Here is a 16,031-nt window from a genome sequence, read left to right on the forward strand (position 1 = left end):
CAGAATCATGAAGATTAGCATTGCGTCACATCTGGACAGAATCATGAAGATTAGCATTGTGTCACATCTAGACAGAATCATGAAGATTAGCATTTTGTCACATCTAGACAGCATTGTGAAGATTAGCATTGCGTCACATCTAGACAGAATCATGAAGATTAGCATTTTGTCACATCTAGACAGCATTGTGAAGATTAGCATTGCGTCACATCTAGACAGAATCATGAAGATTAGCCTTGTGTCACATCTAGACAGAATCATGAAGATTAGCATTGCGTCACATGTAGACAGAATCATGAAAATAGCATTGCATCACATCTATACAGAATCATGAAGATTAGCATTGTGTCACATCTATACAGAACCATGAAGATTAGCATTGTGTCACATGTAGAAAGCATTGTGAAGATTAGCATTGCATCACATCTACACAGAATCATGAAGATTAGCATTGTGTCACATCTAGACAGAACAAAGAAGATTAGCATTGCGTCACATCTAGACAGAATCATGAAAATAGCATTGCATCACATCTAGACAGAATCATGAAGATTAGCATTGTGTCACATCTAGACAGAATCATGAAGATTAGCATTGCATCACATCTAGACAGAAGCATGAAGATTGGCATTGTGTCACATCTAGACAGAATCATGAAGATTAGCACTGTGTCACATCTAGACAGAATCATGAAAATAGCTTTGCATCACATCTAGACAGAATCATGAAGATTAGCATTGTGTCACATCTAGACAGAATCATGAAGATTAGCACTGTATCACATCTAGACAGAATCATGAACATAGCTTTGCATCACATCTAGACAGAATCATGAAGATTAGCACTGTGTCACATCTAGACAGAATCATGAAAATAGCTTTGCATCACATCTAGACAGAATCATGATGATTAGCATTGTGTCACATCTAGACAGAAGCATGAAGATTAGCACTGTGTCACATCTAGACAGAATCATGAAAATAGCATTGCATCACATCTAGACAGAATCGTGAAGATTCGCATTGTGTCACATGTAGACAGAATTGTGAAGATTAGCATTGCATCACATCTAGACAGCATTGTGAAGATTAGATTGCGTCCCATCTAGACAGCATTGTGTAGATTAGCATTGTGTCACATCTAGACCGCATTGTGAAGATTAGCATTGCGTCACATCTAGACAGAATCGTGAAGATTAGCATTGCATCACATCTAGACAGAATCATAAGGATTAGCTTGTGTCACATCTAGACAGAATCATGAAAATAGCTTTGCATTACATCTAGACAGAATCATGAAGATTAGCATTGTGTCACATCTAGACAGTATCATGAAGATTAGCATTGTGTCACATCTAGACAGCATTGTGAAGATTAGCATTGCATCACATCTAGACAGAATCATGAAGATTAGCATTGTGTCACATCTAGACAGAATCATGAAAATTAGCATTGCGTCACATGTAGACAGAATCATGAAAATAGCATTGCATCACATCTAGACAGAATCATGAAGATTAGCATTGTGTCACATCTATACAGAATCATGAAGATTAGCATTGTGTCACATGTAGAAAGCATTGTGAAGATTAGCATTGCATCACATCTAGACAGAATCATGAAGATAGCGCTGCGTCACATCTAGACAGCATTGTGAAGATTAGCATTGCGTCACATCTAGACAGAATCATGAAGATTAGCATTGCGTCACATGTAGACAGAATCATGAAAATATCATCGCATCACATCTAGACAGAATCGTGAAGATTCGCATTATGTCACATCTAGACAGAATCGTGAAGATTAGCATTGCATCATATCTAGACAGAATTGTGAAGATTAGCATTGCATCACATCTAGACAGAATCATGAAGATAGCATTGTCTCACATCTAGACAGCATTGTGAAGATGAGCATTGCATCACATCTAGACAGAATTGTGAAGATTAGCATTGCATCACATCTAGACAGAATCATGAAGATTAGCATTGTATGACATCTAGACAGAATCATGAAGATTAGCATTGCATCACATCTAGACAGAATCATGAAAATAGCATTGCATCACATCTAGACAGAATCATGAAGATTAGCATTGTGTCACGTCTAGACAGAATCATGAAGATTAGCATTGCGTCACATCTAGACAGAATCATGAAGATTAGCACTGTGTCACATCTAGACAGAATCATGAAGATTAGCATTGCGTCACATCTAGACAGAATCATGAAAATAGCATTGCATCACATCTAGACAGAATCATGAAGATTCGCATTGTGTCACATCTAGACAGAATCATGAAGATTAGCATTGCGTCACATCTAGACAGCATTGTGAAGATAAGCATTGCATCACATCTACACAGAATCATGAAGATTAGCATTGTGTCACATCTAGACAGAATAATGAAAATAGCATTTCATCACATCTAGACAGAATCATGAAGATTAGCATTGCGTCACATCTAGACAGAATCATGAAAATAGCATTGCATCACATCTAGACAGAATCGTGAAGGTTAGCATTGTGTCACATCTATACAGAAGCATGAAGATTAGCATTGCGTCACATGTAGACAGCATAGTGAAGATTAGCATTTCATCACATCTAGACAGAATCATGAAGATTAGCATTGTGTCACATCTAGACAGAATCATGAAGATTAGCATTGCGTCACATCTAGACAGAATCATGAAAATAGCATTGCATCACATCTAGACAGAATCATGAAGATTAGCATTGTGTCACATCTAGACAGAATCATGAAGATTAGCATTGCGTCACACCTAGACAGAATCATGAAGATTAGCATTGTGTCACATCTAGACAGAATCGTGAAGATTAGCATTGCATCACATCTAGACAGAAACATGAAGATTAGCACTGTGTCACATCTGGACAGAATCATGAAGATTAGCATTGCGTCACATCTAGACAGAATCATGGAAATAGCATTGCATCACATCTAGACAGAATCATGAAGATTAGCATTGTTTCACATCTATACAGAATCATGAAGACTAGCATTGCGTCACATGTAGACAGCATTGTGAAGATTAGCATTGCATCAAATCTAGACAGAATCATGAAGATTAGCATTGTGTCACATCTAGACAGAATCATGAAGATTAGCATTGTGTCACATCTAGACAGAATCATGAAGATTAGCATTGCGTCACATCTAGACAGCATTGTGAAGATTAGCATTGCATCACATCTAGACAGCATTGTGAAGATTAGATTGCATCACATCTAGACAGCATTGTGAAGATTAGCATTGTGTCACATCTAGACAGCATTGTGAAGATTAGCATAGCGTCACATCTAGACAGAATCATGAAGATTAGCATTGCATCACATCTAGACAGAATTGTGAAGATTAGCATTGCATCACATCTAGACAGAAGTGTGAAGATTAGTATTGCATCACATCTAGACAGAATTGTGAAGATTAGCATTGTGTCACCTCTAGACAGAATCATGAAGATTAGCATTGTGTCACATCTAGACAGAATCATGAAGATTAGCATTGCGTCACATCTAGACAGAATCATGAAAATAGCATTGCATCACATCTAGACAGAATCGTGAAGATTCGCATTGTGTCACATGTAGACAGAATTGTGAAGATTAGCATTGCATCACATCTAGACAGAATTGTGAAGATTAGCATTGCATCACTTCTAGACAGAATCATGAAGATAGCATTGCGTCACATCTAGACAGCATTGTGAAGATTAGCATTGCATCACATCTAGACAGCATTGTGAAGATTAGCATTGTGTCACATCTAGACAGCATTGTGAAGATTAGCATTGCGTCACATCTAGACAGAATTATGAAAATAGCATTGCATCATATCTAGACAGAATTGTGAAGATTAGCATTGCATCACATCTAGACAGAATCATGAGGATAGCATTGTGTCACATGTAGAAAGCATTGTAAAGATTAGCATTGCATCACATCTAGACAGAATCATGAAGATTAGCATTGCGTCACATGTAGACAGAATCATGAATATAGCATTGCATCACATCTATACAGAATCATGAAGATTAGCATTGTGTCACATCTATACAGAACCATGAAGATTAGCATTGTGTCACATGTAGAAAACATTGTGAAGATTAGCATTGCATCACATCTAGACAGAATCATGAAGATTAGCATTGTGTCACATCTAGACAGAACAATGAAGATTAGCATTGCGTCACATCTAGACAGAATCATGAAAATAGCATTGCATCACATCTAGACAGAATCATGAAGATTAGCATTGTGTCACATCTAGACAGAATCATGAAGATTAGCATTGCATCACATCTAGACAGAAGCATGAAGATTGGCATTGTGTCACATCTAGACAGCATTGTGAAGATTAGCATTGCGTCACATCTAGACAGAATCGTGAAGATAAGCATTGCATCACCTCTAGATAGCATTGTGAAGATTAGCATTGCGTCACATCTAGACAGAAACATGAAGATTAGCATTGTGTCACATCTAGACACATTGTGAAGATTAGATTGCGTCACATCTAGACAGCATTGTGAAGATTAGCATTGTGTCACATCTAGACAGCATTGTGAAGATTAGCATTGCGTCACATCTAGACAGAATCGTGAAGATTAGCATTGCATCACATCTAGACAGAAACATGAAGATTAGCATTGTGTCACATCTAGACACATTGTGAAGATTAGATTGCGTCACATCTAGACAGCATTGTGAAGATTAGCATTGTGTCACATCTAGACAGCATTGTGAAGATTAGCATTGTGTCACAACTATACAGAATCATGAAGATTAGCATTGTGTCACATGTAGAAAGCATTGTGAAGATTAGCATTGTGTCACATCTAGACGGAATCATGAAGATTAGCATTGCGCCACATGTAGACAGAATCATGAAAATAGCATTGCATCACATCTAGACAGAATCATGAAGATTAGCATTGTGTCACATCTAGACAGAATTATGAAGATTAGCATTGCATCACACCTAGACAGAATCATGAAGATTAGCATTGTGTCACATCTAGACAGAATCATGAAGATTAGCATTGCATCACATCTAGACAGAATCATGAAAATAGCAATGCATCACATCTAGACAGAATCGTGAAGATTCGCATTGTGTCACATGTAGACAGAATTGTGAAGATTAGCATTGCATCACATCTAGACAGCATTGTGAAGATTAGATTGCGTCCCATCTAGACAGCATTATGTAGATTAGCACTGTGTCACATCTAGACAGCATTGTGAAGATTAGCATTGCATCACATCTAGACAGAATCATGAGGATAGCATTGTGTCACATGTAGAAAGCATTGTAAAGATTAGCATTGCATCACATCTAGACAGAATCATGAAGATTAGCATTGCGTCACATGTAGACAGAATCATGAATATAGCATTGCATCACATCTATACAGAATCATGAAGATTAGCATTGTGTCACATCTATACAGAACCATGAAGATTAGCATTGTGTCACATGTAGAAAACATTGTGAAGATTAGCATTGCATCACATCTAGACAGAATCATGAAGATTAGCATTGTGTCACATCTAGACAGAACAATGAAGATTAGCATTGCGTCACATCTAGACAGAATCATGAAAATAGCATTGCATCACATCTAGACAGAATCATGAAGATTAGCATTGTGTCACATCTAGACAGAATCATGAAGATTAGCATTGCATCACATCTAGACAGAAGCATGAAGATTGGCATTGTGTCACATCTAGACAGCATTGTGAAGATTAGCATTGCGTCACATCTAGACAGAATCGTGAAGATAAGCATTGCATCACCTCTAGATAGCATTGTGAAGATTAGCATTGCGTCACATCTAGACAGAAACATGAAGATTAGCATTGTGTCACATCTAGACACATTGTGAAGATTAGATTGCGTCACATCTAGACAGCATTGTGAAGATTAGCATTGTGTCACATCTAGACAGCATTGTGAAGATTAGCATTGCGTCACATCTAGACAGAATCGTGAAGATTAGCATTGCATCACATCTAGACAGAAACATGAAGATTAGCATTGTGTCACATCTAGACACATTGTGAAGATTAGATTGCGTCACATCTAGACAGCATTGTGAAGATTAGCATTGTGTCACATCTAGACAGCATTGTGAAGATTAGCATTGTGTCACAACTATACAGAATCATGAAGATTAGCATTGTGTCACATGTAGAAAGCATTGTGAAGATTAGCATTGTGTCACATCTAGACGGAATCATGAAGATTAGCATTGCGCCACATGTAGACAGAATCATGAAAATAGCATTGCATCACATCTAGACAGAATCATGAAGATTAGCATTGTGTCACATCTAGACAGAATTATGAAGATTAGCATTGCGTCACACCTAGACAGAATCATGAAGATTAGCATTGTGTCACATCTAGACAGAATCATGAAGATTAGCATTGCATCACATCTAGACAGAATCATGAAAATAGCAATGCATCACATCTAGACAGAATCGTGAAGATTCGCATTGTGTCACATGTAGACAGAATTGTGAAGATTAGCATTGCATCACATCTAGACAGCATTGTGAAGATTAGATTGCGTCCCATCTAGACAGCATTATGTAGATTAGCACTGTGTCACATCTAGACAGCATTGTGAAGATTAGCATTGCGTCACATCTAGACAGAATCGTGAAGATAAGCATTGCATCACCTCTAGATAGCATTGTGAAGATTAGCATTGCGTCACATCTAGACAGAAACATGAACATTAGAATTGTGTCACATCTAGACACATTGTGAAGATTAGATCGCGTCACATCTAGATAGCATTGTGAAGATTAGCATTGTGTCAGATCTAGACAGCATTGTGAAGATTAGCATTGCATCACATCTAGACAGAATCATGAAGATTAGCATTGCATCACATCTAGACAGAATCATGAAGATTAGCATTGTGTCACATCTAGACAGAAGCATGAAGATTAGCACTGTGTCACATCTAGACAGAATCATGAAAATAGCATTGCATCACATCTAGACAGAATCGTGAAGATTCGCATTGTGTCACATGTAGACAGAATTGTGAAGGTTAGCATTGCATCACATCTAGACAGCATTGTGAAGATTAGCATTGCATCAAATCTAGACAGAATCATGAAGATTAGCATTGTGTCACATCTAGACAGAATCATGAAGATTAGCATTGCATCACATCTAGACAGCATTGTGAAGATTAGATTACGTCACATCTAGACAGAATTGTGAAGATCAGCATTGCATCACATCTAGACAGAATCATGAAGATTAGCATTGTGTCACATCTAGACAGAATCATGAAGATTAGCATTGTGTCACATCTAGACAGAATCATGAAGATTAGCATTGCATCACATCTAGACAGAATCATGAAAATAGCAATGCATCACATCAAGACAGAATCGTGAAGATTCGCATTGTGTCACATGTAGACAGAATTGTGAAGATTAGCATTGCATCACATCTAGACAGCATTGTGAAGATTAGATTGCGTCCCATCTAGACAGCATTGTGTAGATTAGCACTGTGTCACATCTAGACAGCATTGTGAAGATTAGCATTGCGTCACATCTAGACAGAATCGTGAAGATAAGCATTGCATCACCTCTAGATAGCATTGTGAAGATTAGCATTGCGTCACATCTAGACAGAAACATGAACATTAGAATTGTGTCACATCTAGACACATTGTGAAGATTAGATTGCGTCACATCTAGATAGCATTGTGAAGATTAGCATTGTGTCAGATCTAGACAGCATTGTGAAGATTAGCATTGCATCACATCTAGACAGAATCATGAAGATTAGCATTGCATCACATCTAGACAGAATCATGAAGATTAGCATTGTGTCACATCTAGACAGAAGCATGAAGATTAGCACTGTGTCACATCTAGACAGAATCATGAAAATAGCATTGCATCACATCTAGACAGAATCGTGAAGATTCGCATTGTGTCACATGTAGACAGAATTGTGAAGATTAGCATTGCATCACATCTAGACAGCATTGTGAAGATTAGCATTGCATCAAATCTAGACAGAATCATGAAGATTAGCATTGTGTCACATCTAGACAGAATCATGAAGATTAGCATTGCATCACATCTAGACAGCATTGTGAAGATTAGATTACGTCACATCTAGACAGAATTGTGAAGATCAGCATTGCATCACATCTAGACAGAATCATGAAGATTAGCATTGTGTCACATCTAGACAGAATCATGAAGATTAGCATTGTGTCACATCTGGACAGAATCATGAAGATTAGCATTGTGTCACATCTAGACAGAATCATGAAGATTAGCATTTTGTCACATCTAGACAGCATTGTGAAGATTAGCATTGCGTCACATCTAGACAGAATCATGAAGATTAGCCTTGTGTCACATCTAGACAGAATCATGAAGATTAGCATTGCGTCACATGTAGACAGAATCATGAAAATAGCATTGCATCACATCTATACAGAATCATGAAGATTAGCATTGTGTCACATCTATACAGAACCATGAAGATTAGCATTGTGTCACATGTAGAAAGCATTGTGAAGATTAGCATTGCATCACATCTAGACAGAATCATGAAGATTAGCATTGTGTCACATCTAGACAGAACAAAGAAGATTAGCATTGCGTCACATCTAGACAGAATCATGAAAATAGCATTGCATCACATCTAGACAGAATCATGAAGATTAGCATTGTGTCAAATCTAGACAGAATCATGAAGATTAGCATTGCATCACATCTAGACAGAAGCATGAAGATTGGCATTGTGTCACATCTAGACAGAATCATGAAGATTAGCACTGTGTCACATCTAGACAGAATCATGATAATAGCTTTGCATCACATCTAGACAGAATCATGAAGATTAGCATTGTGTCACATCTAGACAGAATCATGAAGATTAGCACTGTGTCACATCTAGACAGAATCATGAAAATAGCTTTGCATCACATCTAGACAGCATTGTGAAGATTAGATTACGTCACATCTAGACAGAATTGTGAAGATCAGCATTGCATCACATCTAGACAGAATCATGAAGATTAGCATTGTGTCACATCTAGACAGAATCATGAAGATTAGCATTGTGTCACATCAAGACAGAATCGTGAAGATTCGCATTGTGTCACATGTAGACAGAATTGTGAAGATTAGCATTGCATCACATCTAGACAGCATTGTGAAGATTAGATTGCGTCCCATCTAGACAGCATTGTGTAGATTAGCACTGTGTCACATCTAGACAGCATTGTGAAGATTAGCATTGCGTCACATCTAGACAGAATCGTGAAGATAAGCATTGCATCACCTCTAGATAGCATTGTGAAGATTAGCATTGCGTCACATCTAGACAGAAACATGAACATTAGAATTGTGTCACATCTAGACACATTGTGAAGATTAGATTGCGTCACATCTAGATAGCATTGTGAAGATTAGCATTGTGTCAGATCTAGACAGCATTGTGAAGATTAGCATTGCATCACATCTAGACAGAATCATGAAGATTAGCATTGCATCACATCTAGACAGAATCATGAAGATTAGCATTGTGTCACATCTAGACAGAAGCATGAAGATTAGCACTGTGTCACATCTAGACAGAATCATGAAAATAGCATTGCATCACATCTAGACAGAATCGTGAAGATTCGCATTGTGTCACATGTAGACAGAATTGTGAAGATTAGCATTGCATCACATCTAGACAGCATTGTGAAGATTAGCATTGCATCAAATCTAGACAGAATCATGAAGATTAGCATTGTGTCACATCTAGACAGAATCATGAAGATTAGCATTGCATCACATCTAGACAGCATTGTGAAGATTAGATTACGTCACATCTAGACAGAATTGTGAAGATCAGCATTGCATCACATCTAGACAGAATCATGAAGATTAGCATTGTGTCACATCTAGACAGAATCATGAAGATTAGCATTGTGTCACATCTGGACAGAATCATGAAGATTAGCATTGTGTCACATCTAGACAGAATCATGAAGATTAGCATTTTGTCACATCTAGACAGCATTGTGAAGATTAGCATTGCGTCACATCTAGACAGAATCATGAAGATTAGCCTTGTGTCACATCTAGACAGAATCATGAAGATTAGCATTGCGTCACATGTAGACAGAATCATGAAAATAGCATTGCATCACATCTATACAGAATCATGAAGATTAGCATTGTGTCACATCTATACAGAACCATGAAGATTAGCATTGTGTCACATGTAGAAAGCATTGTGAAGATTAGCATTGCATCACATCTAGACAGAATCATGAAGATTAGCATTGTGTCACATCTAGACAGAACAAAGAAGATTAGCATTGCGTCACATCTAGACAGAATCATGAAAATAGCATTGCATCACATCTAGACAGAATCATGAAGATTAGCATTGTGTCACATCTAGACAGAATCATGAAGATTAGCATTGCATCACATCTAGACAGAAGCATGAAGATTGGCATTGTGTCACATCTAGACAGAATCATGAAGATTAGCACTGTGTCACATCTAGACAGAATCATGAAAATAGCTTTGCATCACATCTAGACAGAATCATGAAGATTAGCATTGTGTCACATCTAGACAGAATCATGAAGATTAGCACTGTGTCACATCTAGACAGAATCATGAAAATAGCTTTGCATCACATCTAGACAGAATCATGAAGATTAGCACTGTGTCACATCTAGACAGAATCATGAAAATAGCTTTGCATCACATCTAGACAGAATCATGAAGATTAGCATTGTGTCACATCTAGACAGAAGCATGAAGATTAGCACTGTGTCACATCTAGACAGAATCATGAAAATAGCATTGCATCACATCTAGACAGAATCGTGAAGATTCGCATTGTGTCACATGTAGACAGCATTGTGAAGATTAGCATTGCATCACATCTAGACAGCATTGTGAAGATTAGATTGCGTCCCATCTAGACAGCATTGTGTAGATTAGCATTGTGTCACATCTAGACCGCATTGTGAAGATTAGCATTGCGTCACATCTAGACAGAATCGTGAAGATTAGCATTGTGTCACATCTAGACAGAATCATGAAAATTAGCATTGCGTCACATGTAGACAGAATCATGAAAATAGCATTGCATCACATCTAGACAGAATCATGAAGATTAGCATTGTGTCACATCTAGACAGAATCATGAAGATTAGCATTGTGTCACATCTAGACAGCATTGTGAAGATTAGCATTGCATCACATCTAGACAGAATCATGAAGATTAGCATTGTGTCACATCTAGACAGAATCATGAAAATTAGCATTGCGTCACATGTAGACAGAATCATGAAAATAGCATTGCATCACATCTAGATAGCATTGTGAAGATTAGCATTGCGTCACATCTAGACAGTAATATGAAGATTAGCATTGTGTCACATCTAGACACATTGTGAAGATTAGATTGCATCACATCTAGACAGCATTGTGAAGATTAGCATTGTCTCACATCTAGACAGCATTGTGAAGATGAGCATTGCATCACATCTAGACAGAATTGTGAAGATTAGCATTGCATCACATCTAGACAGAATCATGAAGATTAGCATTGTGTGACATCTAGACAGAATCATGAAGATTAGCATTGCGTCACATCTACACAGAATCATGAAAATAGCATTGCATCACAGCTAGACAGAATCATGAAGATTAGCATTGTGTCACGTCTAGACAGAATCATGAAGATTAGCATTGTGTCACATCTAGACAGAATTATGAAGATTAGCATTGCGTCACACCTAGACAGAATCATGAAGATTAGCATTGTGTCACATCTAGACAGAATTATGAAGATTAGCATTGCATCACATCTAGACAGAATCATGAAAATAGCAATGCATCACATCTAGACAGAATCGTGAAGATTCGCATTGTGTCACATGTAGACAGAATTGTGAAGATTAGCATTGCATCACATCTAGACAGCATTGTGAAGATTAGATTGCGTCCCATCTAGACAGCATTGTGTAGATTAGCACTGTGTCACATCTAGACAGCATTGTGAAGATTAGCATTGCGTCACATCTAGACAGAATCGTGAAGATAAGCATTGCATCACCTCTAGATAGCATTGTGAAGATTAGCATTGCGTCACATCTAGACAGAAACATGAACATTAGAATTGTGTCACATCTAGACACATTGTGAAGATTAGATTGCGTCACATCTAGATAGCATTGTGAAGATTAGCATTGTGTCAGATCTAGACAGCATTGTGAAGATTAGCATTGCATCACATCTAGACAGAATCATGAAGATTAGCATTGCATCACATCTAGACAGAAACATGAAGATTAGCATTGTGTCACATCTAGACAGAATAATGAAGATTAGCATTGCGTCACATCTAGACAGAATCATGAAAATAGCATTGCATCACATCTAGACAGAATCATGAAGATTAGCATTAGGTCACATCTATACAGAATCATGAAGATTAGCATTGCGTCACATGTAGACAGCATTGTGAAGATTAGCATTGCATCAAATCTAGACAGAATCATGAAGATTAGCATTGTGTCACATCTAGACAGAATCATGAAGATTAGCATTGCATCACATCTAGACCGCATTGTGAAGATTAGATTGCGTCACATCTAGACAGAATTGTGAAGATCAGCATTGCATCACATCTAGACAGAATCATGAAGATTAGCATTGTGTCACATCTAGACAGAATCATGAAGATTAGCATTGTGTCACATCTGGACAGAATCATGAAGATTAGCATTGTGTCACATCTAGACAGAATCATGAAGATTAGCATTGTGTCACATCTAGACAGCATTGTGAAGATTAGCATTGCGTCACATCTAGACAGAATCATGAAGATTAGCCTTGTGTCACATCTAGACAGAATCATGAAGATTAGCATTGCGTCACATGTAGACAGAATCATGAAAATAGCATTGCATCACATCTATACAGAATCATGAAGATTAGCATTGTGTCACATTTATACAGAACCATGAAGATTAGCATTGTGTCACATGTAGAAAGCATTGTGAAGATTAGCATTGCATCACATCTAGACAGAATCATGAAGATTAGCATTGTGTCACATCTAGACAGAACAAAGAAGATTAGCATTGCGTCACATCTAGACAGAATCATGAAAATAGCATTGCATCACATCTAGACAGAATCATGAAGATTAGCATTGTGTCACATCTAGACAGAATCATGAAGATTAGCATTGCATCACATCTAGACAGAAGCATGAAGATTGGCATTGTGTCACATCTAGACAGAATCATGAAGATTAGCACTGTGTCACATCTAGACAGAATCATGAAAATAGCTTTGCATCACATCTAGACAGAATCATGAAGATTAGCATTGTGTCACATCTAGACAGAATCATGAAGATTAGCACTGTGTCACATCTAGACAGAATCATGAAAATAGCTTTGCATCACATCTAGACAGAATCATGAAGATTAGCACTGTGTCACATCTAGACAGAATCATGAAAATAGCTTTGCATCACATCTAGACAGAATCATGAAGATTAGCATTGTGTCACATCTAGACAGAAGCATGAAGATTAGCACTGTGTCACATCTAGACAGAATCATGAAAATAGCATTGCATCACATCTAGACAGAATCGTGAAAATTCGCATTGTGTCACATGTAGACAGAATTGTGAAGATTAGCATTGCATCACATCTAGACAGCATTGTGAAGATTAGATTGCGTCCCATCAAGACAGCATTGTGTAGATTAGCATTGTGTCACATCTAGACCGCATTGTGAAGATTAGCATTGCGTCACATCTAGACAGAATCGTGAAGATTAGCATTGCATCACATCTAGACAGAATCATAAGGATTAGCTTGTGTCACATCTAGACAGAATCATGAAAATAGCTTTGCATTACATCTAGACAGAATCATGAAGATTAGCATTGTGTCACATCTAGACAGAATCATGAAGATTAGCATTGTGTCACATCTAGACAGCATTGTGAAGATTAGCATTGCATCACATCTAGACAGAATCATGAAGATTAGCATTGTGTCACATCTAGACAGAATCATGAAAATTAGCATTGCGTCACATCTAGACAGAATCGTGAAGATAAGCATTGCATCACCTCTAGATAGCATTGTGAAGATTAGCATTGCGTCACATCTAGACAGAAACATGAAGATTAGCATTGTGTCACATCTAGACACATTGTGAAGATTAGATTGCATCACATCTAGACAGCATTGTGAAGATTAGCATTGTCTCACATCTAGACAGCATTGTGAAGATTAGCATTGTGTCAGATCTAGACAGCATTGTGAAGATTAGCATTGCATCACATCTAGACAGAATCATGAAGATTAGCATTGTGTCACGTCTAGACAGAATCATGAAGATTAGCATTGCATCACATCTAGACAGCATTGTGAAGATTAGATTGCGTCACATCGAGACAGAATTGTGAAGATCAGCATTGCATCACATCTAGACAGAATCATGAAGATTAGCATTGTGTCACATCTAGACAGAATCATGAAGATTAGCATTGTGTCACATCTGGACAGAATCATGAAGATTAGCATTGTGTCACATCTAGACAGAATCATGAAGATTAGCATTTTGTCACATCTAGACAGCATTGTGAAGATTAGCATTGCGTCACATCTAGACAGAATCATGAAGATTAGCCTTGTGTCACATCTAGACAGAATCATGAAGATTAGCATTGCGTCACATCTAGACAGAATCATGAAAATAGCATTGCATCACATCTATACAGAATCATGAAGATTAGCATTGTGTCACATCTATACAGAACCATGAAGATTAGCATTGTGTCACATGTAGAAAGCATTGTGAAGATTAGCATTGCATCACATCTAGACAGAATCATGAAGATTAGCATTGTGTCACATCTAGACAGAACAAAGAAGATTAGCATTGCGTCACATCTAGACAGAATCATGAAAATAGCATTGCATCACATCTAGACAGAATCATGAAGATTAGCATTGTGTCACATCTAGACAGAATCATGAAGATTAGCATTGCATCACATCTAGACAGAAGCATGAAGATTGGCATTGTGTCACATCTAGACAGAATCATGAAGATTAGCACTGTGTCACATCTAGACAGAATCATGAAAATAGCTTTGCATCACATCTAGACAGAATCATGAAGATTAGCATTGTGTCACATCTAGACAGAATCATGGAGATTAGCACTGTGTCACATCTAGACAGAATCATGAAAATAGCTTTGCATCACATCTAGACAGAATCATGAAGATTAGCACTGTGTCACATCTAGACAGAATCATGAAAATAGCTTTGCATCACATCTAGACAGAATCATGAAGATTAGCATTGTGTCACATCTAGACAGAAGCATGAAGATTAGCACTGTGTCACATCTAGACAGAATCATGAAAATAGCATTGCATCACATCTAGACAGAATCGTGAAGATTCGCATTGTGTCACATGTAGACAGAATTGTGAAGATTAGCATTGCATCACATCTAGACAGCATTGTGAAGATTAGCATTGCATCAAATCTAGACAGAATCATGAAGATTAGCATTGTGTCACATCTAGACAGAATCATGAAGATTAGCATTGCATCACATCTAGACAGCATTGTGAAGATTAGATTGCGTCACATCTAGACAGAATTGTGAAGATCAGCATTGCATCACATCTAGACAGAATCATGAAGATTAGCATTGTGTCACATCTAGACAGAATCATGAAGATTAGCATTGTGTCACATCTGGACAGAATCATGAAGATTAGCATTGTGTCACATCTAGACAGAATCATGAAGATTAGCATTTTGTCACATCTAGACAGCATTGTGAAGATTAGCATTGCGTCACATCTAGACAGAATCATGAAGATTAGCCTTGTGTCACATCTAGACAGAATCATGAAGATTAGCATTGCGTCACATGTAGACAG

The sequence above is a fragment of the Ambystoma mexicanum genome, chromosome 12 (assembly GCF_040938575.1).
Source record: "Ambystoma mexicanum isolate Mex_15411 chromosome 12, UKY_AmexF1_1, whole genome shotgun sequence".
NCBI classification, from domain to species: Eukaryota; Metazoa; Chordata; class Amphibia; order Caudata; family Ambystomatidae; genus Ambystoma; species Ambystoma mexicanum.